General features: G+C 50.0%; 1 protein-coding gene across 1 annotated transcript in view; it reads right to left on the bottom strand.

Moving 5' to 3' along the window:
* The window catches only part of NEK6 (NIMA related kinase 6), a 65,615-nt gene extending 45,025 nt beyond the window's left edge, over nucleotides 1-20,590 (bottom strand). The window contains exon 1 of the mRNA XM_080927012.1: nucleotides 20,452-20,590. The gene's annotated coding sequence lies outside the window, so the exon portion shown is untranslated. The remainder of the gene's footprint in view (nucleotides 1-20,451) is intronic.
* Nucleotides 20,591-22,905: the final 2,315 nt, after the last annotated feature.

Raw genomic sequence — 22,905 nt, 5'->3', positions numbered from 1 at the left:
CATTTCCTACTCCACCCAGGAGCTAAGATGACCCTCCATCCACTTCCACAAGGCCTCAGTGTCATCAGATACCAGAGAAGGGGCCCTGGGGCTATGGAGTATTTCCTCAGAACAGGAAGTACCTGTGCATAGAGGGCAGGATGGTTATTTAGTGAAGGACAGCATGTACAAAGGCTCAGAAGTGAGCAAGACCCAGCTGTGTGCTGGGGACAGAACCCACAGTGATAGCAGTGGAGTTGGATCTGCAAACAGAGGAGTTTGACTCAGATTCGCGGGACCCTGAGTTTACATACACACCCCTAGCCGTGTGAGGGGCAGAGCTCAACTCCCCAGACAGAGCGCGGAGTGTTGGTATACGTCGATGGGTCATGTGAGCACTCAAAGCCTGAAGCACCTTTCCTGCGCTCCTGGCTACTCCATGAGCCTCCACTTGTAGAGGCACGTATGTTCATGGAGCAACACAAAAGAATTTCTGCGGGGAGACCTGGCAGCGAGCGCTCAGGAGCAGGGTAGTATTAGTGCTGACAGCATTGTTTCTCTTCAGCAAGACCTTATAAGCCACCTGTTGTGTGGCAGGCCCAAACCCACTATTGGGTACAGGAAGGATTCACACCCTCAAGTTTACCTAGTTTTCTCTTCCTGATGTGGGCACAACCAGAATGTTACTTCTACTTTATAGGAGAGGAGAGGTAAAGCTTAGACTGGGTACAGGAGGTGTGACCTTGCTCAAGATTTCTCTGGGAGGTGTGATGGCTGGGATACCCACCCGGAAGTACCTGACCATAGAGATAAGGGTCCCTGATGAACAGATTCCCTTCCTTCCTTTATCCACAGTAGGGCAAGCCTTGCTGGCTGCTGGCGCTAGGAATGGAACAGAATGGTAGGACCTTGTCCTCCTCCTGAGCAGCCAAGGTAGGACTGATGCTAAGCTCCGAGAAGCCCTGCATCCTCAATTACCCCAGCCAATGCCTCCAAAGGGTTAAGTGATAGCCTGTGTTGAAGAAAAGCCATCCAGGAAGCTTTGCTAATGATGTCTGTGGCCTGGGCACCTATCATACGCACAGAGTTAAACAGGTTCTGCAGTTAGGGCCCTGTCCTGAGTCTCCAGGCCCATTCCATAGGAAGGGGAGTAGAGGGAATATCCTTCCCTGCAGTGGAATCCTGGTCCTCCCTCCTTCCCTCTCTCCCTCCCCCATCCAATGCTTGGGTCCTTATATGCTTGTCTCTTCCACAGGAATGCAGCAGGCTCTGGAGATTCCTCGAATTCCAGATGTCTCCTGTCCCTCCTTACAGAACTGTATTCCCTTAAATGTCAAATCTACCCGGAACCTGAGGATGTGACCTTAGAAGTACAAGCCGTCTTACTTAAGCATAATTCAAACTTACAACTTTCTGATTTTGTAAGAGCACAAAATGGATAAGCAGTCTACAGAAATCTAACTTTGGACTTTTAATTTCAATCTAGTCCCAAACTAGCTATATATAGTCTGAGATCTTAAAGAGGCTGAGCAGAGGCAGCCATAGCCCATCAGACCCACAATCACAGGGGAATCATCAACTATCTATATAGTGCAGTGTGAAAATGTGCCAGAAGGCTTGGGTTTGAATTAAAGCACTTCAATTTTTTAATCTCTTATTTAATTAATTTATTTATTTTTGCTTTGTGAGACAGGGTTTCTGTGTAGCCCTGGTTGTCCTGGAACTTGCTTTGTAGACAGGCTGGCCTCAAACCCACAGAGATCCTTCTGCCTCTGCCACCACTGCCCAGCAGCACCTTAATTTATGACATTCTTATCTGGATTGTAAACTGAGGCATAGTCATAGGCTTTTTGCAACTATAACTGAGTTAAACTGGAGTAATGCAGAATTGAGAGGAGCCCTAATCCAATCGGTCTTTCTATGAAGGAAATGTGAACGTACACACACACACACACACACACACACACACATACACACACACACACACACACACATACACACACAGGTGGGAGAGGGAGGGACGAGGGGGAAAGAGGAGAGGAAGAGAGGGAAGGAGAGGGTGACAGACAGACAGACAGTAGTATATGACAAGAGAGGCAGACCATGATGGGTCTACATTGGTAGCATTCACCAGAAGCCAGAGCAAGGTTCCTTTCATAGAAAAGCAACCCCAGTACCCTGGTTTCAGACAGCAGGCCTCTGCAAGAGTGACCATATGAGACCACTGTGTTACACTCAGTCTAAGCTTACTTGTTGAGACAATCTTAGGAAACTGGGACAGACTGGTGGTCATATGTGATGTGGCTTGCCACAAAGCCAAGGCACTGGCTCCTGGACTTAGGGAATTTCAAAGGCCTGTAATGCTTCCCCCAAAATCTGAAGACAGACATAAGGTTGCCAACATTTTCCAGCATCTAAAATTTCCATCCATTATCACCATTCTTCAGCAGAAAGGACAGTTGACATCAGAAAGTTGTTAATGCCAGGCCTATCCTTCTGTTCTCTCATTTCACTGGGGTTTGGTGCACATATTCCACAGTTCCAGGTTTGGCCTGGCTCTGGATTCAGCGTGCAAGGAATTAAGTCACTGTACCAGAGATTCCCTTCAGCCTTGGTTGAGGAGGGTGAGGCTGGGCCTCCTCAGGTCCTTCTGTGAGAAAGCAAAGAGGTGTAACCTGTGACAATTCCAGCAAAGGCCCTCTGCCACAGGCAATGTCCCAGCACCAGGGAGGAGACAGCCAGCCCCAGGTCAAGAGAGGGTGGGGAGAGAAAGGAAAAGCATGAGCCCTTCTAGTGACAAGAAGCAACTGTGAAATCTCACAGTGTACAGACTTACGGGCCCAGCATCTCCAGCTCCATTCAAACTCACCTCGTAAACCCGAGCCTGGCCCCTGCAGAGCGTGGGACCAGATGCCTCGTGTTCAGGGAGGAGCTCTCAAAACATGTGGCCCTAATGGCCTGATGACCCAACAGACAAGGGTCACCCTGTGCCTTGAGAACAGCACACCACGTCTGCTCTGCAGCAACCAGAGAGCAAAGGGAGCCGTGTTCCTTTCCTTGGATGCTCTCATACCAGGACACACTCCCCAGCTGGGGCCAGTGGGCACAGGGCAGCAGGTGGCCTCGGATGATAAGGTCTGGTGCAGCAGGATCCCCCCAGGTCTCAAAGGCCCATCTGCCCTCTCTCCATTCTATGTGCCCCAAGAGGGGCAGGGTGGGCCCCTTTTTCAGGAAGCCAGGAAACACACTCTTTTCTGGGCTAAATGCCCAGATTCTTGCAGCAGTCACAGGACACACTTCTTGAGAGTAGTACCAAGCCACAAGTATGGACTGGACGTTTCTCTGAGCAGCGTGAAAGTGTGGGGACACATGCAGGCACACTCAGAATTTCAAGCTCAAAGTTGGGGAAGGGAGGGGCAGCTGAGGCTAGATAGGCAAGAGTTCCCATGGGGCCCTAAAGATGTGGCTGAGGAACCAGTTGTCCTCCAGGAGGGCTCGGTGTTCTTTCTGAGACGATCTGTAACTCACTCTGCCATCTCTTAAGCATTTTTTTTAAAGGATCATGCCCGAGGGGTTAGGCACACAGCGGGGATGAGAGATGGAGACTGTTCTGCCTTCCCGAAGGGAGACAGACATAGATGCCAGTAGACACTGTCATTCAGGCAGGAGGAGATAAGGACAGCGACTGAGTCAGGTGAGGGAAATCGGGGGACCTGGTCTCACGGGGCCACTGGGACAGTTAAATAGATCATGCCACAAACAACTTAGGACATAATGCAACACAACAGAGGAACAGGTCCCCTGAGTGGACTAGGTTGGAGTCCAACTAGTCTCACTGTATCCCGGGGACCCAGGGGGAGACCTCAGTCCAGCCTAATTCCAGAAGACTCCCAACTCCTTGGCACGAAAGCTATTCTGACACTATACCTGAGGCTGGCCCACCAGAAGGTTCCAGCCCCTGTATGGAGCAGGCACACAGAACAGCATACATTGCTCTCACCACTAAGACTATCCTGACAAGGTATTATCTATGCTACCACACTGGCACATACCTAGAGTAACCCTGCAGTAAGACACTGCAGGCTAGCGGAGGGTGAGGAGTTGGACTACTGATGACCCCGGTCCCAACCCCAGCACACTCAGTAAACACGGGTGGGTGATAAGCCCCACAGCCACCGCTCTGAGAACATGAACTCCAACTCTCCTAGAGACTAACAGTAAATAAATCCAAAAGACTGAGACTCGGTCACCAGGACCACAGAGTACACTCCTCAGGGGGGACAGCAGACTAGGGGTGCCTTCGGACTGGTGACACAGTTGGGAGACCAGGAAAATTAAATGCCTCAGTGGCAGACGGCTTGCAGAGCCAGGACTTGGCTGACACACTCCCATCAGCTCTGGTTTCTCTTATCCCTCGGAATCAAGACAGCTTCCACAATTGGGGTTGGGGGGGGCAGTTAACAGGCAGAAATCCAGATTTAGGAAAAATAACACATCCTTGGCACTTCTTCCCCTTTGCTGTGAGCTTTACATATTTTATCGGTTATTTTCACATGGTCCCCAGCAAGTTGGAGGGGACCTTGTTTCTCACAGGAAAGCTAAGTGTGACTGAGGGAACTGAGGTGAGGGGCCTCCCACCCAGCACCCAGATGAGCAGCATCTCCTGCGGAGTGAGGGCAGCCTCAGGCATGAACAGGCTTTGGGACGTCAGTTTGACGTATCCTGGCTAGGCCACAGCCTATTCCAACCCCTATGTTGCTCCCAGAGAAAGTAGTCTTTCTTGGGCTCAATACCTAAAGCCTCTTACGTATCTGGCCCCATCTCAGGTGAACCCAAGCTGCTTGACAGGTCATTACACAAAGCTGCACCTTCTCAGAGCTGCTGGTTCAGGGTCTTCCAGAAGAGACAGCTGAGGCCTGATATCCTTGCTGCATGACTTTAGGGAAATGACTCCATCTCTTTCGGTTGTGGGTTCATTTAAAGACCGGGCATCAGTCAGGCAATGTGGCACGGCCGAAGGGAGAAGCAACTGACTCCTCAAGCTGTCTGCTAACCTCCACCTGCATGCTATGGCATGCCACCACCCCATACCCTAAACACCACTGAATAAACAGTTGTGAAGTCAAGGTCAGCCAGGGCACACAGTGAGTACCAGACCAATCTAAACCACACAGCCAAACCTTAGCCCATCCCCCCCCCCCAGAACAACACAAAACCAAATAATAATAAATAAGTTGTCTAGAGATGAGAACCAACCAATCAAGTATGAAAGCCCTGGCCAAAGGGCTGATTAAAAACATTAGTGGGAAGGGCTGATGTGGTTTAGATAGAGCAAATATTGATACAAATAGCCTATTGTTAAGAGAGTCGTTAACTGCAGGGTGTCAGGTGGGGCCCCCTTGTCTTGAGACACACTCCAGGACACACAATGGGGCCCATGCTGTGGCTGGGGATTCACAGCCCCTTTGGCTTGCCACAGGGATCTGTTTCACTGTGATTTCCATTTTCTTCTCCCTGTGACTCTTGTGGGCACCTGACTCACCCAAATCACAGATAAGGAGCATCGTAAGACGAGACTGCCATTCCCTCCATCACTGGCCCTATGACCTAGGGTGAGTTAACTACAGGGAAGCATGGGATGTGATCTGTAGTCCCACTCAGGGCTCAAAGGCTTCCCAACTCACCCCTCACACTGGGCTAGTTCTATCCTCTACCTGTCCCACCCACCCTAACATCTGCAGGGCCCTACCCCCAGTTCCCACAGACCATGATGCCCTGGCTCCAAACCCTTCCGATCGCCTGTCACTATAGGTGGAGTCCAACTCTCTCCTCTAAAGAATTTCCTTGCAGCAGACCTGTGAGTCTAAAGCCAGCTTGGTCTACAAAGAGAGTTCTGGGCCTATCAGAGCTACACAGTAAGAGTCCCTCTCAAAAACAGACAAATAGAATCCTCTGTAAATCCAGGTATAGTAGTGGGACTATATGAGTTGTACCCCCTTAGCACCTGCCTATTCTTACTACATGTGCTGGGGTTGGGCCAGGTCATCGATCCATCCCCATCCCTGACACCCTCTGGCCTGGAGTGTCTTAGACAATGCCAGGGACTTACAGGGTCACTTTGGGTATGTGGCAGTGTGGAAGGATAGATGACAGCCTATACCACCAATCTGCAGGCACCCCTAGTTGGCTGTGCCTCCGGGGGCACCTTGAGGTCATGGGGACTGAGTCTAGGGCTTTCATATTTATCACTTAGAGGTGGAGGCAAGAGTTCCAGGCTTAGCTGCTCCCCTGGAAACCAGGCCTTGAATACACTGCTACTTCCCTTGGGGACTGTCATGGAAAGCTGTACCAGGCTATGCTTAGGATCACAAAGGAAGTGGGCTTTTCCTAGCCACAGATGAGCCCCTAGTCCAAGAGGAAAAAATCATCCTTGGAGGTCAGGGGTTGCACAAAAGGAGAAGGGTACAGGACTGTCCTGTCTAGTCCCCCTCAGGGTAGTACCGCCTAAGCCAAGTTCCCAAGACTCAATACCAGCACAGGAGCCCAGAACTCGGCACAGGGCAGGTGCAAGGGTGGGGCCTGACTCTAAATACTAGTTTGTCACCGAGGGATCTGCACTTCAAGTCCTCCATTTCCTGAGATAACCCTCATCACTGTCCTGTGAGTGGAGAACTAGCTTCACTTTAAAGATGAGAAGACTGAGACTGGGAGCTAAAGTTATTTATTCAGAGGTACTCAGGAAGACCTGGCACTTCAACCTTATCCCTAGAAGTTTAAAAATGCTTTTTACAAACATTTACAGTGAAGAATTTCACTTGATGGCTCTCTCAGGTTCTGTGAAGCCTTCATCAACCCTTCCTTCTAGTATCCGTAGATTTTCAACTGTGTGCTTAGGTCATCCTCTCTCTCCTGGAATTAATCATCTGAGTGATCATTAATCACACAGAACTGGAGTTCTGATCGAGAACAACAGCGCCCCTAAGGTTAGAGCCCAGTAAAAGTGTCAGGCCCTCTCTACTTTCTGGTGAACCACAAAAGACATTACTAATCAATCCCAGTCTCCAAAGCTATCTCAGCTGGGTATATCAGGCAGCCTTAATCAATCAATCTCAGCTGGCATCACTGTGACATAATTGCTAATTCTGTGGCAAATGGGTATGTAGGGTGAAGGTATAATTCTCTAGTCCCTCCTTCACTCTCAGAGATCCACACCCTGAAATCCCCCAGATGTGCAAATGGACTATAGGAGTTTAGCATAGCCCTAGTTCAACACTGGCATAACACTGAGCCCTAGATGTCAACTCACTTGCACAAGGAATCAGGGTGAGATGGGACACATTGGTGACAGTCAGATGGTGAGGTCTCACTCTGCTACTTTCTGAAGCCTCCAGAAAGGGTATTCTAAAATGAAAAAAATCATTTTGGGGGTGGTGGAGAGGGGAGGTCATATCCCAGAATCTCTAGTCAGGAGCTATGCAACCCTGGGCCTCTGATGCTCATTGGAAAATGGGCACAAAGAGTCCCACAACCCAAGACCTACCATGTGGGGGATGTAGGAGCACCCCATAAAGGCTGGATGCTCTCCTTCCCTCCCTCTGCACTCAGCAGGGTCACTGTGCAGTTCTGTGCCACACCTAAGCTATCGCATACCCTGTCACAACCCCTAAGGGCACATGAGCAGATGGTTCCCTCTCTAAAACCTGCAATCCCCATCACCCAGGGAGTACGCTGTGTGGGAGCTCTGTTCATGCTTGCTCTCCTTTTCTTTCACTCCCTGTCTAAGCAAAACTGCCTGGCGACCAATCCTGCCTCTGTCCCCAAGGCAGTTCCAAAGGGCCCATCTTGTCCTGCAGAAGTGATGGCAGTAATTCTGTTAATGGGAAGCAAGATGAATGGTACCCTGTGCCCACAGTGTAGGAGGCAAGATGGAACAGAGGGCTGGGGGAGGAGAGTGTGGCTGGAACTCACCCTCCTTTGGGGCCTTATTAGGTCTTGAAAGCGCCACTGCACACGCTAAAACCTGCTTTTGCCAGCAGAAGCCTCATTTTACAAATATACAACAACAACAACAACAACAACAAAACCTGTAAATGGTAAGAAAACCCTGAAGACTCAGCTCCCTGGCTGCAGTGAGGTGACAAGCCACTCAGTCTTTCGTCTCCCTGACTCCTGCTTTAAATAAGTGTGTCTAAATGCCAGCTACCCACTTTGTGAATACCCAACACCGCTTCCTCGGTTCTTTTAGGCCTGTTTACCAATAGTGGGATAGGACGGCCCTGGAGATGATTTCCTCTAAAAGGCTTGTCTGTTCCAGATGCCATAAAGCCCTAGCGTTTTTCGTACCCTGGCTGACAGTCCCAGGGGAGATCTGACACAGCGTCCTCACCGTCACAAACACACATGCAGAATGCTGTCATTCATCTGTCCCAGCAATCTGCAGCATTTCAAAGGTGTTTCTGCGGTGGCATAGGTGTCCCTTTCCACAATTATGCAGAGAGCTTGCTCTATACACCCACCGTCCCAGTCTGGGAACAAGCCACTGAGCTGTCTGTCACACTTCGGTTCCAAATGGGAGTTGAAGGCAGAAGCTGATGCTGGTACGGAGGCACTGTGTAGGCCCAGGGTCAGGTCATGAGGCTGTGTGATCTCCATAAGTCTGTGGAACCTCTTTGAGCCTCAGCCTCCTCATCCCAGCACAAGGTCAACCCCATCCTCCCAACAGCCTTTCAAGGAGCTAATGCAATCCTGGATTGGGCACAGATGATCACTTCTCGGTACCAGTGGTTTGGCCCTATTCTTCCTGACCACACATTCACAGGGCACCTACTACCCCAAGAGGCACCTGTGGCTCCTCTGCTACCTAGAGTAACAAAGCCACCCTCAGACACAGGCATGAAGAGGTTAGAAGGAAAGGTTTGGAGACCAGGGCCTGGGTTCAAATTCTGGCTTGACTGAGGCCCTACTCTGTGGTACTGAGTAAATGACCCAGCCATGCTCAGCCTTCCACTCTTGTCGGTAAAATGGAACTAACAGCATCTGCTTCAGGATTTAGTGTGACTGCCTAGTCAGCCCAGGCCAGGGTCAGTGGCCCTGAGATGAGCAATCAGGGGTCTTGGCAGAGGGTAAGAAAAACCCCACACTCCCCTGACACTCCTCAGGGAAGGAAGACCTGAGGACACTCCAAAGCCACAGGCTGGGGAATCCTACCAAGTCCCAGACAGAGCCAGCCTTTCCCTTGGACATCTTCCTTTCAGAACTTCCCCAGTGTTCCAAGGTAGTAATGTGGCTCCTTACACCAGCTGCTTGAAGACAGGGACTTTGTCCCCATGACTCATGACCATGTCTTTGAACAGTGGACACACCGCTCATTCAGATAAATAAATGATTAAAGGAGAGGAGGGAGACTGGGTGGGGGTGGGGAGAGGTGGGGTGGATGGGGGTGAGGCTGAGTGACCTACCGTGTATCTCAAAGCAACCTGAGCACCATCAAGCTCTAGTCACCAAGCACGTCAGTCTATAAGCTGGTTACACTGCTTGCCAACACAGTAAGTCATGGTCCTGCCCACTACCTGGCATGGAACTGAGGGCCACATACAAAAACATAAATTTGTATCGCCCCTGGCTTCACAAACAAGAAAACTCGGGCCCCTTGGGAAGAGGGGACAGGCCAGGAGCTACTGTGGGGACACATGGTTTGCACCAGCCTTGTCCTCATCAACTGCCCACCTCCTCCATCTCTCAGAAGGGATGGCTGCAGATGGAGCTGAAGCTTACCCCTGCAATCTTCTCCTTGTTGGAACTCAGCGACATAAGCAGAGAACGCAGCGAGTGCCCCACCCCTACACCACAGCAGGTTGCAGTAACTGTGAGCTGCATGCTGGGGACCCAAAACACCAAAGTTGGTTATAGCTTTGGCTCAAGGTTTTCTGCTGATACTGAGCCTCAGTTGTCCTAGTTTGAAACATGGGTTCAGCAGCACGATCAGTAGGACCAATCAATGAAAAAAAGGTAAAACACACACAGCGTCTGGCTGGGTCCCTGGCTGCACAGTTGAAACTAAGGAAGTTTTATTTCCCCACTCCAGAATTTCACACAGAGACCTTTGAGATGCTAAACTTCTGCTCCCCTGGTTACCTGCTTTCAACCCCCTTAGCTGCAGAACTAGAAACATGTCCAGAGACATCAGTTATAGCTTCCCAATGTCTTGGGTCTCTGGGGCACACCTGGCTCAGTGCTCTTCCCACAGATCTAATCCTAGGCTGTCCACGGCAAGGTACACAGCCAGTGATGACCCCCAAATTACGATCCCCTCAGCAACCTGTTTGTTTCATTGCTAACTCTTGTCACTCAAGGACAGGAAAGTTGACAATAACAACCAGCCAAATGCTGGCTTTGTGGTTGTCTATCAAGAAAGGCCCAGAGAAGAGAGATCAACTGGATGAATGGTAGTGGTCATTCCAGGGATCAGTGGTCTGCATGAAGAGGTTATTTCCTCTAAATCATCTGACTCCCCCAAGGAGAACTGACAAGGGGGCCTTTTCTGTTGGAGAAGATGGTGTTTAAGAGGGACAGTTATAAAACTATCATGGCCAATCAGCCTTGTCCTCAGAAAGGAGCCAAGTGTGGCCTGTCATACACAGGGTTCACTATTTGTTTTACCTTTGATATCTGGGAGAACCCTGGGGCACGTGTGAGCTTTGAACCTTCAGTACACATTGGTCCTGCCACCACAGGACAGGTGCCTGGTGAGCCTTCACACCAATCCCTGTCACCCATGGCAGAGTGGAAGTCAGGTAGTCCCTACAGGGAGCAACAGGGTGGGGTCTGCACTTACCCTGAGAGTCCCTGTGCCAAAGAAGTAGACACTGAAGGAAAACCATGACAGGCAGGGAGGTAACATACAAAAGAAAGGAAAAGCCAGTTTTCTCACCCTTGTTGCCTTTTGGGGGGTGAGGGTAGAAATAGATTTAAATTAGGTTCTCATACATCCTAGGCTGCCCACAACATATTATGTAGTAGACAGTGATGACCCCAAAGTTCTGACCACCCTGCCTCCACCTCCTGAACACTGTAATTACAAGGGTGTATCATCTGAGGACAGACCCTAGCACATGCTAGACAAGTCACATCCCAGCCCCTCCTTCCTTGCTGATCCCTCTTCACATAGGGGTCTGCATTTCAATTTTACAGTCACTCTCATCTTCCATTTACAGGACCCTGGCATGCCCCTTATGGTTCTAAGGGCCTTGAGAATTCCTCCAGGGTCCTGGCAGAAGTGGAAGGTAGTGTGGAAGGCGCTATACCAAGTCTGAGACTGTCACCTCCAAGAGGATGCTTGTCTTGTGTGTTGAACTTGAGTTGGCTGTTTATGTGCCCTGTATTGAGGTAACAGCCTTGAAGCCTGGGCCCTGAGGGAGCTTCCTGGACAATGAATGGTTAAGAAAACAATCGAACTCAGGACTGGGATGCTCACGAGAATGTCCAACAGATGTCACCAGGGAATGATCTCACTGGCTGCTCTGGTCAGGTGGTTCCCTGGAGGCAGCGATGACAAAGCTGGGCAGGAAATGAGACGCTTGTAACTTTTCTTACTGGCCTGCAGCAAGGGGTAAGGCCAAAGCAGGGGGAGTGTGGGGGGGAGGTAAGCACTCCAGGGAATACCATCTGCAGAGAACTCTAACACTGTAACAACTGCAGAACCAAGGATGAAAACCGAAAAGAAAAATAAGAGGTCCAGAACATCTGAGGATGTGTTCCGGGCACACAGGCTCAACTACAGCAGCCCATCCTTGGTTGGATGCTCATGGTTTTGATTCCTGTCTGTCACTTTCCAGACACAGTCATCCCTTCCTGTGACACGGAAATCCAACAAGCATGTAGCAAGGGGTCCTCCGAGCAGCGGGAAGGGACAGGCAAGGAGCCTTTCTGATGTGACCCATCACCCCCATGGAAGAATGGCACAGCTGAAAGACCTTAAAAGGCAGCGTCAGGTCAACCTGGGCTTGCTCCTAGCTGCTCACTAGCTGTGTGTCTTACCCTGGGCCTTAGTTTCCCATCTGCAACATGACATTATTAATTTTCCCATCCTCCAAGGGATACTGTGATGATGAAATAAAATGAAGTCACTGACAGGTACAGCACACAGCAAATGACCGATAAATGTCAGCCACTGCCACCGCTCCGGATCCCAGCGACACGTGACACATCTCAGGATGGAGAGAATATGCTCCCTCCTTTCTAGCATCTGCCATGACTCTGCTCCCAGACGCCCCTCTCCCCCCATTGTTATGTCGCATCAGTCCATAAATATTTAAACAACATGTCATCAGATTATTATAACATATGATCCATAGCGCTGATGTGCGGCAGTTCTGTGCATTTGGGCTTCATTTTCAGAATATCGAGACATAAAATATTTATGTATTTAGCCAACCACGAGATCTCACATTCTGTCTCAAAATGCTGGGTGGTGGCAAGACGCTGAACTGCGACTCGATGTGTGAAGGGGTGCCGTGTTCTCACATCGGTTCCTGGGGCATCTGGATTGTTTCTGGTTCATTCAGGGGACATCATCACGTGGCGCGTGAGCAGTGGCTGACTCCGTTGATCACAACAAGAAGAGAGCCAGGCCCCCAAAGAACTCATCAAGCAAGTATATGCTGAGTGGTCCACATGCCTGCCTCTACGGATGTGGCACACAGTAGGAAGCACACACATCTCACTGTACCCACTGGGAAATACAGATTCACCCACAGCACCACCTGGGTACTGTGGTGCACAGCAAAGATTCAGGGCCATTGACTCGTGTTTCCTTCTGTCCCCAGGTCCCAGTATCAGGTCAAACAGTCTAGGATAAAGCCAATGTAATTGGATAAGTGACAATTAAAGAAATTGCCAGATAAAATTGTGACCAGATTAAAAAAACAATTAGATAATAAATTCATACATGATAATGATACTCCATCTGCCAGTCTGATTTATACTGTGCAGGACCCTCAGGCCTGAGACATATAGGTTCTCCAGTAAACCCTTGTGAGTAGGAAAAGATTTTTTTCCTATGTAATTAAGTATCTCCATTGCTGACATTAGCACAACACTGTGGCCATATGTTGCAGGAATTTTCAGGGGTGTGTGATTTCAGAGACACTGCCCCATAAGCCATCGGAGGATCCAGAAACTCACATGCCAGAGGCTGAATGCTTCTTTAGGACTGCCTCTCCTGTCCCAAGCCAACACTAAAATACTCTGACACATCACTGCCCTCCAAGAGACCAGAAAAATGGGTCACCCTATGCCTGACCTGATCAATGTCTGAGGATGTAGGATACCAGAAAAGTACGTATAAAAGACAGCTGTTCGCTGAAGGTACAATTATTTCCTCTGCATTTCCTAGGTAGAGGGACAGAGGGATGTGTCTGATCCTTTGTTTCCCTAGGTGGCTATGACCTTGGCTGAACGGCACCATGAACGTGCCTGTTGGAAGAGTCCAGTGCCAAGTCTAGGGCAGCACAGGACCACTACACTTCACTCCTTACAGAAAACCATGTACCAGGTTGTCACCACCAGGCTGGCTCCAAGAGCCACAGTCCCAACCCTGCCCCCAGACTCTGCACAGACAGCACTCCATCCAGTCTTCTTATTCTTATAGACTAGCTGAGGAGGCTGGCATTGAAAGCAAACAAAAAGCACCAGTGGGATGCCTGCAGAAGAGGGACAAAACATGCACGGGAGACAGTCTGCATCATAGCCAGAGAGCATGTGCATGCCTAAGGTCCTGGGTAACCTTAAATTCAGGGGACCTGCTAGATCTGCCCCGTGGTATTCAGAGCTGCTGCCATGTTAGACACCCACCAAGGCCAAATGAGCAAGAGAGCAGCTTCCTCTTATCACACCAGGGTCCTCCATTGCTGAGGCAGAGCTGGGGATCATGCCCACTTGGGATTCAGCAACTGGAGAACTTGCATGGGAGAGTTTAACTCCTTCCTTTTCTTAAAGCTGCCTCACAAAGGGCACTCCCTTTACACAACGAAGCCCTACTTGAAAGGAAACACAGTTTAAGGCTGGGAGTGTAACTGCCATGGCATGTAGGAAACCTGAGTGCAATCCCTAGCACCCCCAACAAAACTAAAACCAACTCTGAGAGGCATGTGCCCCCCTCATCCCTGACACTGAACAAAGAAGTGCCCCAGGAAGGAGAGTCCATAACTCAGGAGGTGTAAGCCGGATAGGCTTAGGTTCCTCCCCCAAGCTAAGTATCTCTTATCTGCATTGCCTGGGACCAGGAATGTTTCAGATTTTGTTTTTCTGTTGTTGTTGTTTTGTTTTATGTATATGGTATATGAATTTCTTCCTTGCATGAATGTCTTGCACCAGCTAGCTGTATGTCTGATGCCAGTGTGAGTCGAAGAGGTTGTCATATCCCCTGGAAGTGGAGTCACACATGGTTATGAACTGGCATGTGGGTTAAAGGACTAAAGGAGACGGGAGGGGAGGTGGGTTCTATCCTGTGATAGAGCTAAGGAGTGAGGCCATGAAAGAGTCCCTGTTCAAGCTTTACCCACCCAACCCAGAATTCTGATATAAATCTAAAAATAAATTAGGGGGAGGCTGGAGAATTGGCTCAGAGGTAAAACGAACTAGCTGCCCTTCCAGAGGACCTTGGTTTAATTCCTAGCACCCATAAGGTAAGGCAGCTCACACATATTTTTTGGACTTCAACACCCTCCTACAGACATACATGTAGGCAAAACACGAATGCACATAAAATAAATCATTTGAAAAAAATTAATTTCCCGGGCATGGTGACACATTCCTTTAAAGGAGGTAGAGGCAGGGAGACTTTTGTGAGTTTGAGGCCACATCAGCTATAGCAACACTGAGATCTTGTCTCAAAACATAAATTTATTTGTATTTGCATGTGGGGTTTGTGTGTGTTTGTGTGTGTGTGTGTGTGTGTGTGTGTGTGTGCAATGTTGATGCAGCTGCCCAAAGAGACCAGAAGAGGGCATCTGACCCCCTGGCACTGAAGTTACAGGTACTTATGAGCTGTCTGATGTGTTCAGGGAGCTGAACAGGAGTCCTCTCCAAGAGCAAGTACCCTTAACTACCACTGAACCATCTAACTCTCCAGGATGTTTCTTGAGTGAGCACATGGGTGTGTCACATGCTCCCACTGGATGGACATGGCATGGAGACTGGGCGTGAGTGAAGACTGAACCAGAGGTCTCTGTGGGGGGTGGCTCTTCACAGCCGGTTGCCCCCCCCCCCACAAGCCTAGTGGGCTTCAGGTATGAGGAGCTGGACAAATTTCCTCAAACACTCCCTGAGGATGGATTCTGGAAATCAGGGTTTCCCATCCCTTAGAGAGAACCAATCTAACAACCTCAAATAGCCCAGGAAGACTCCCACAGTACATGTGGCTTCCCTCAGACCCAGTGGACTTCAGTGTGGGCCGAGAGTCTGCTGTGAGGATTCTGGTCCCACTGGGGTCTGTGATGACCACTCCTATCAACACAGATCTCTGCTGGGCCATGCTGTATAAATAATTAACAAAACATCTGCCTCACTTCCTAACAACCACAGCAGACATAGCTTACAGGCCTTCAGAGACTTTCCAGCTTCATGCCCAAACCAAGGGGGCTCACTGTCCTGCCCTGTGGTAAGCGAGTAGTCAGAGAACAAACACGGATCCTCAAACCTTTTCTTGAGATGCCACAGGGACACTCCAGCACTGAAATTCAGCCTCTTTCCAAACCACTGCTGTCTACTATGTCTGGCAAAATTCTCTGTTTTTAAATTTTATCTGTCTAGGTGTTTTACCTGCATGTATGTCTGTACACTACATCCATGCCTTTGGAGGCCAAAAGGGGACAGCATCAAATGCCTGGGAACTAAAGTTACAGGCGGTTGGTTATAAGCTGCTGTATGGATGCTGGGAACAGAACCCAAGACCGTTGGAAAAGCAGTCAATGCCGTTAACCACCGACCCCTCCTCTCTCCACCCACAAGGTTCACAATCTTAGTTTGATTATGAGTATCTTACCCTTTCAGAACCTCAGTTTCCGTTCTGTAAAATGGACAACTGGGCAGTTTCCAACCCCCAAAGTTGACCCTTAGTAGCCTCCTGTGTTCATCTCCACCCCAGGCTCTGGTGATCTGCTCTCCTTGGCACTGGGAGACACTCAACATCAGACCAGGTCATTGGAAAGCAACCATGTCCCTTTGCAGACAGATTCCTTCCCAGAAATCCCCAGCCTGAAGGGCGGAAGGATAGGTGTTAGTGAACAAATGAGACCTGTCTGCCACCTGCACCGGGGGAGTGCAGTCAGAGTGTGTGCAATGCAGCACCCCAGGAGCCTCTCTGAAGGATGACAGGGTGACAAAGGAGAATTCCCCTTCAAATCTTTCTCCAGGGCCACCCTGATTTTGAAGTGTGAGGGTTAAACAATTTGGGGAAAAGCCAGGCGCCTAAGGCTTCTCACAGCAACTGCCCGCCCCTTCCCTGCCCTTCCCCGGCGCATTCCTTCACACTTGGTGGAATTCCTACACAAAGCCCCCTTTTTCTTTTCTATGAGGTCACCAGCACATAGAAGTCTAAGAGAAAGAACAATTCCCTGTGGGTAAAGCCTTTGGAGCTAAATGAATCCAGTGGCCCCACAAGCAATCTGACAGCCCCCTCAGGGCCCTGCTCCAGGGGTGGTGAGCAGGGTTTTAGGGGGTGTTGTGATTCTAACCAACACAGTTCCAGAAGCTCCCCAGCTGCCAGACCATGTGAGAATTCACCTATGGGGGGTTAGAGTGCAGAACTGGAATCCCCTGTATGTGTGGGTCTGTATTCGCATAGCGAGTCCTGTTGGAATGACAGATGTCAAAATGCCAGGTCACACGCTCAAGTTCAAGTTCCCAGGATTAACGGCACAGGAAATTACACCACTAACGGATGTGCTCCAATGCTACTTCTGTCTGGACCTTGGGTCTGAGAAGGCCACAGGTTTGGCAGGAAGATAGATTATGTGTGTGTCACCAAATTCAGACAGGAATGAGGGAAAGTTTCCAAAAAGAGAAAGAAAGAAAGAAAGAAAGAAAGAAAGAAAGAAAGAAAGAAAGAAAGAAAGAAAGAAAGAAAGAGGAAGGGAGGGAGGACAGATGACCTTACCTGGGTAACAGAACTAAGAACATTCTAGAACATCCCAAAAACTTCAAAACCTTTTACAGAAACCCAGACCACCCCAAATGACCCCTCCACAATCTCTCTGCTTTGCCAACCCCAGTCCTAAGAACTAGCAAACTCCCAAGCACATGCACTTTGCTGCCTATGATGACATCAGCAAAAAACAAATTAGATAAATAAAAACGTAGAAACGGGCCTATTTATACCTCCACAAATCACAGGCCAGATGGAGAGGAATCTATCAGTGCGGGAGCCAAGCCTGAGCCTTCCCCTTACCATCCATTACTTCACACCTAACAGTCAGGCACCGCATCGCAAAGCACTTTGCAAATGACACTCTTGGAAGGGAGAGAGCGACCTTTCCTGTTAGTGCAGGAGGACCCAGAGCTGGGCAGGCACAGCCCAAACCACACAGGTCCTTACACACAGTCCTCTTCTGAAACACCAGAGACGGAAGTGAATGAGGAAGTGAACTGGCGGACCCAGTTCTGAATGACAGGTGACAAGGAGTCTTTGCAAAAATGATCGTGTCAGAGATTCGGAAAGTAAGGCTCTGAGATCACTCTCCATCCCCCTACAAGGCTGGGCTCTTCCTGGGGCCAAGTCTAGCTTTGTATCCAACCTATATCTATGTGTTTATTTCATAAATTTATTTATTTAAACTGGGTCTTGGTGTATAATCCTGAGACACCTGGTACTTGCCATGTGAGTCCAGGCTAGCCCAGAACTCAAAGCAATCCTCCTGCCTCAGTCAGGATGATGGGCGTGAGCCACCACACCTGACTGTAACCCATATCTAATCTTGAATGATTCACCAAGTCCTCCACCCTCTCCTCCCTCTTTGGTCCACTCTGAGAAGAGGAGAGAAATACTATTCTCCTTAGGACAACGGTTTGGCCATCCTTGGCACTGGAAAAGACTAGGGTACCTTCATTCTGGTGGCTCGGTAGACTTTGGGAGGACCTCTCTCCAAATTCTGGAACTAGGCAGACCTATAGAACCTGGTCTGTCATAAACCACTAAGTTTTACAACATGCCAGAAGAGCGAAACACAATAAAGGTAGCCATTGCGCTTCAAGATATGAAAGCCCGTCCTAGAACCAGAGATACGAATTTAAAGTCTAGCTTTGCCATTTATCAACTTAGCTGAACTTTACAAGTTCACGGGAAGACTACAGACTCTGTCCAGACAAGTCTAGGTTCAAGTTCTGGGTCTGCCGCTACTCTATGGCCTGTGTTTCTTCGTCTATAGGATGGACACCCTAACAGTTTTCATCTTACAGTGTTGGTGGGAACAAAGAAAAATAACTTCACACCTTGTGTACCAAGCCCAGCACAGGGCATATCCTCAACAATGGGGGACACGGGTCATGGTGCTGCTTTCCCAAAATTATGCCAGCCAGTTCACCTCTCCTGGTGTGAGCTTTCTCCTATGATAGAGACAATAGCCTCTGACTTATGCTGAGTCCTAATGACATGAGTGTTCAAGTCCTCAGTGCCTAGGCTGTGTACCTAGTAAGTCAAATGTCAAGTCCTGGGCTCAGTGAAGGAGGAGGGCCTGGAAGGCAAGCAGGTGGTTCAGACTTTGGCCACCACCCTCACCCTGGTGGCCTGGGACATGCTTGATCTCTATGAGTCAGATGCCTTGAGCACAAACCCAAAAACAGGGTGAATACCAGGAGAGTTAAGAACCCCCAGACCTACTCTTAGCACACAGTAGGTACTCTATAAATGATTCCACCTTTCCCTCCTCCTTTCCCACAGCATGTGACACCTGGGAAGGCCAGCATCTCCATTTCTGGAAACCTAAGTAGCTCCAAACCCTGGCCAAAACTTAAGCCCGAGACTTGGGCTTTTTAAAGATAGCAAATGACTTTTGTAGTCATCTCTGAAGCAGACGGGGCTCAGGGCTCACAACCACAGGGACCATTTTAAATCCCAGGCCTTTTCTTCTGGGAAGTTAGGCAAGAACCTTCCCAAATGTTTGCCGTGGGGCCCTCTGCCAGGGAGTGACTCACTCCTCCGCTCCCCACAGCATATTTTATTTGGGGGTGGGGGATCCAGGGAGAGCCTGGCCCTGATGGGGGAGGGGAACAGTTTCAACACATCCAGAAGGTGGGGATATTTTTCTCCAGTTTTTAGGACAAAGAGGAAAAGAAGAACCTGGATCTTTTTTTTGTTTCCTTCCAGGTTTTGTCTGCTGAAAGCCGATGTCCAAAGTTCACTGGTTAAGTTCCTCCCGTTGGGAGTCAGGCACCCATTCAATGAAATTCTTCTCCCATTAGCAACAGGGGTTTTAGCATGCCCTTTTACACACACCATACTCCTGTGAGGACATTTTCCCCTCAAAAAGTCAACCTGCAGTTTGCAAGTGGAGTAAAACTCTGACCAGAAACTTTCTAAAGTCTGCTTTAAAGCAGTTTTAAAACTTTCAAACACGCACGCACAAACTGTCAATCAAAACTCCACAGACAGCCCTTAGAGGATGTGTCCCAAGTGTGCTGTCACCCATTTGTTACTGCCTCTGGGGCTCGGACAAATCGGGGAAATATGATTAACTTAGAGGAGAAGGCAGGAAGGGTAAGTATCTAGGGCTCTGGGTCTCCCTAGGGCCTAACCCCTAGGTATGGGGTGGGGGTGGGGGGGCAGAGTCTAAATCTGGCCTAGCTAGAGACAGCCACAAACAAAGCCAGGGAACTAAGACGTATTTAGAAAACCTCAATTGAAGTCAAGCGCAGCCCCCTCCTCAGCCTGCGTGGCCATGTAGAGTCCTGCCAAGGCCGGGCTGAGCAGCTTTCACCAGAGTCAGAACCTGGGAATCTGCTGGTCTATTCCAGGGTCCCATACTCACAGAATCCGGCCCAGCACCCTCTCCGGACAGGGTCAGCCAGCACATCACACACACACTGGCCTGAAGTGTGGAGTGCTCAGCGTGGATCCGAAACACACACTCGTAAGGAATTTGTACACTTTTGCCCGTGCACGTGTGCACACACTCACTCGAGAACGTTCAGACACGTGGGCACACGTACTCCTTGGCATCCACTGTAAACACTCGATAAACTGATAAACCGAAGCCGATCCAGTCCACTCGCACTGGTCCACCCCAAACTCACAGCCGGGGCCCCTGATGTGCACACGCACGCACTCCCGCGCAGTGGGGCGGATGGAGCTCGCCGCGGATACCTCGGCCTCCTGCGGGCGCCCCCGCCGACTCCCCGGGCACGCGCGCGCGCCCACGACACCTCGGGTGACGGCCCCACGCCCTGGCCCGCGCCCCTCGCTGGTCCCAAGCCACTCACCGGCGCTGGCGGCTCTCTCGGCGGCGGGAGAGCGCGGGTCGCACGCGAGTTGGCGGCGCTGCGGCCGCAGCTTAGTCCGCCGGGTTCAGCCGCCGCTTCTGCGCGCACCCGCGCGCCCGCCCCTCCCCGCCGCGGGGCCGCGCCGCCCCCTGCGCCTGTGCGCGCGGCCGCCACGCAGGCTAGGGGGCGCCGGGGGCGCGCTCCCAGCCTGGGCGTTTGATCCGGCCAGCCTAGGTTGGCAGACTGAGGCTCAGACTTCAAGTCCTGGCCACTGAACCCCTCTGCGTGGGCTCTAGACTCTATGAGATGCAGATTCGCTGGGTAACCAACTCGTGGACCCTTCCCCACAGCCAGGGATTCCCCGTCAGTTGACACTGCTCCTACCACTCAACCCTCACAGGACTGAAATTGACTCATCCACAGAGTGGAGCAAGAGGTAAAGTTCAGTTGATAGAATGCTTTCCTAATCTCCGTACTAGGGAAATTGGGCACCTGTAATCCCTGACTAGGAAGACTGAGGCAGGAATGTTTGAAATTCATTCATTCTTAGCTATATAGCAAATTCGAAGCCAGACTGGGCTACATGAGAGGCTATCTTTAAAAAAAAGTGCTCAGTGTGTACAATAGTACAAACAGTTTAAAAATAGTGCTCAAAACAGTTACAGAAGTAGGCCCCTAGGTTAAATCCAAATCCCTGTCCCCAAAGCGCCAATATCTCCTGGGGATACTGCTTTCCTGGAAACTCCGAGCATCAGTGTGCAGAAAGTTCTAGAAGGGGCTCCACTAGGGGCCAGCCAAATACCCTAGGGATTGAATGGTGGGGGGGTTCCTGAATTTGATCCTCCAGACCTACAGGATGGAAGGAAAGAACTCCAGCAAATGGTCTCTAACCTCCACATGTCCGCCAAAGGTACACTGAGTGGTGTGTGTGGCTTTTTTTTTCCTTAAGCCTTCATCTATGAATACTTAACAAACCCACTAGGATACCCAGGCTTCTCTGGGGAGCAATTAAGGAGACTCCCACTTCCCTTCAAGAAGGGATGCTCCTAGCTGGGACAGGTATTGCTGCTTCTGACTATTATATACTGCCTGTGTCCCCAGAGCCAGCTAGCTGTCTGTTAATCTGATGCACTAGTCTGGGCATGGGACAGCATCCTAGTGAGTATATTCAGTTACCTATTCTACTTGAGTCCACAGTATTCAGGCTCACAACCTATACTGCTCCCTTGGCCTGCCTTATGGTGTTCAGCCACTGTAAGGGAGGCATCATGCCACCTGTGTGCCCACTTCTTAGATGGCTTTAATGAGGCCTGTGTGCAAAGTCCCCCAGGTGGTGACTGGTTGAACTGGAAGCAGATGGCAGAGTTCTGGTTTTAGGACACTGGTGTAAAAAAAGGCATGGTCACCAGCCCAGAGCAGCCAGGCTGGTCCCTGCCTCTGGGAGGAGGGAACTGACTCCAACAAGTTGTCTCTGAAATGCACATATACATTGGGGATTGTGGTATGTGCGTGCAGGCACACACGAATACCTGTTGTTTTAAAAAATGAACGATAGCATCCACTCTAGGAAGTCTGAGTCTCTCTGGGAAGCAGACGGTAGGATAAAGTTGAGCAGGGCAGAGGCAGGAGGACCAGGGGTGCTTTCTAAGGGGCAATGAAGAGTCTCTACTTAGGAGCACAAGCCTTTGGGGGAGAGGGTGTGGTTAGACCTGCTGTATCCTCCGATGTAAAAACTGTCAGGAGCAGCATCAGACCACTAGGAAGGACTTTTCCCTGCCTCTCTGAGCTCACAAATACATGCAGTGTCCTCATTTTCCTGCTAGGAAACTGAAGCTCAGAAAGGTCAAGCAACATGTCCCAGGTCTCACAGCCAATGATGAACCTTAGAGGTCTGGCTGTAGGCAAGCCATCCTTTAAGTGTTAAGAGAATCAGAGGCCCAGCCCACATACCTCCACACACCCGGTAAACTATAATGCAGGAACAGGATGGGTGGGGCTTACATAAGGCATCTTAAGGGGTAGGTGGGAGAAGTATACCCACACTGCTCCCGACCTTCCTCCTTCTCACCCCTACTTCCTTCTCTTCAGCTGTGGACTGTGCAGATGGTTTACAGGCCCTGCTGACATGCTGTGACATATAATCAAGTTCAGTAAGCTCTGAGACCCTCACTCTCCCTGCAACACCCCATCTCTGTGCAGGGGAGGGGGGAAGGGAGAGGTGCAAGTACCTCAGCCTGGGCCACTTTTGTTTTCAACTCACAGGAGTTTTTAGTGAGTCCCAAAATGAGTCACCAAAAAGAGGTACTTGCAAAATGCCTCCCAGATTTAGCATGGCTGCCTCCCTATGCAGTAGGCTTGCCTGTACCTCCCGCTACCAACCACACTGGGAATGTGGTCTCAGGGGCAGGCTCTGTGTCTGGCCTGGAGACTTTCAGGATGATGCCACATCGTTTC

This window comes from Micromys minutus, assembly GCF_963924665.1.
Source record: "Micromys minutus genome assembly, chromosome: 13".
Classification (NCBI taxonomy): domain Eukaryota; kingdom Metazoa; phylum Chordata; class Mammalia; order Rodentia; family Muridae; genus Micromys; species Micromys minutus.
Note: the sequence above shows the minus strand (reverse complement) of the source record. Positions and strands in the feature narration are given on the sequence as shown.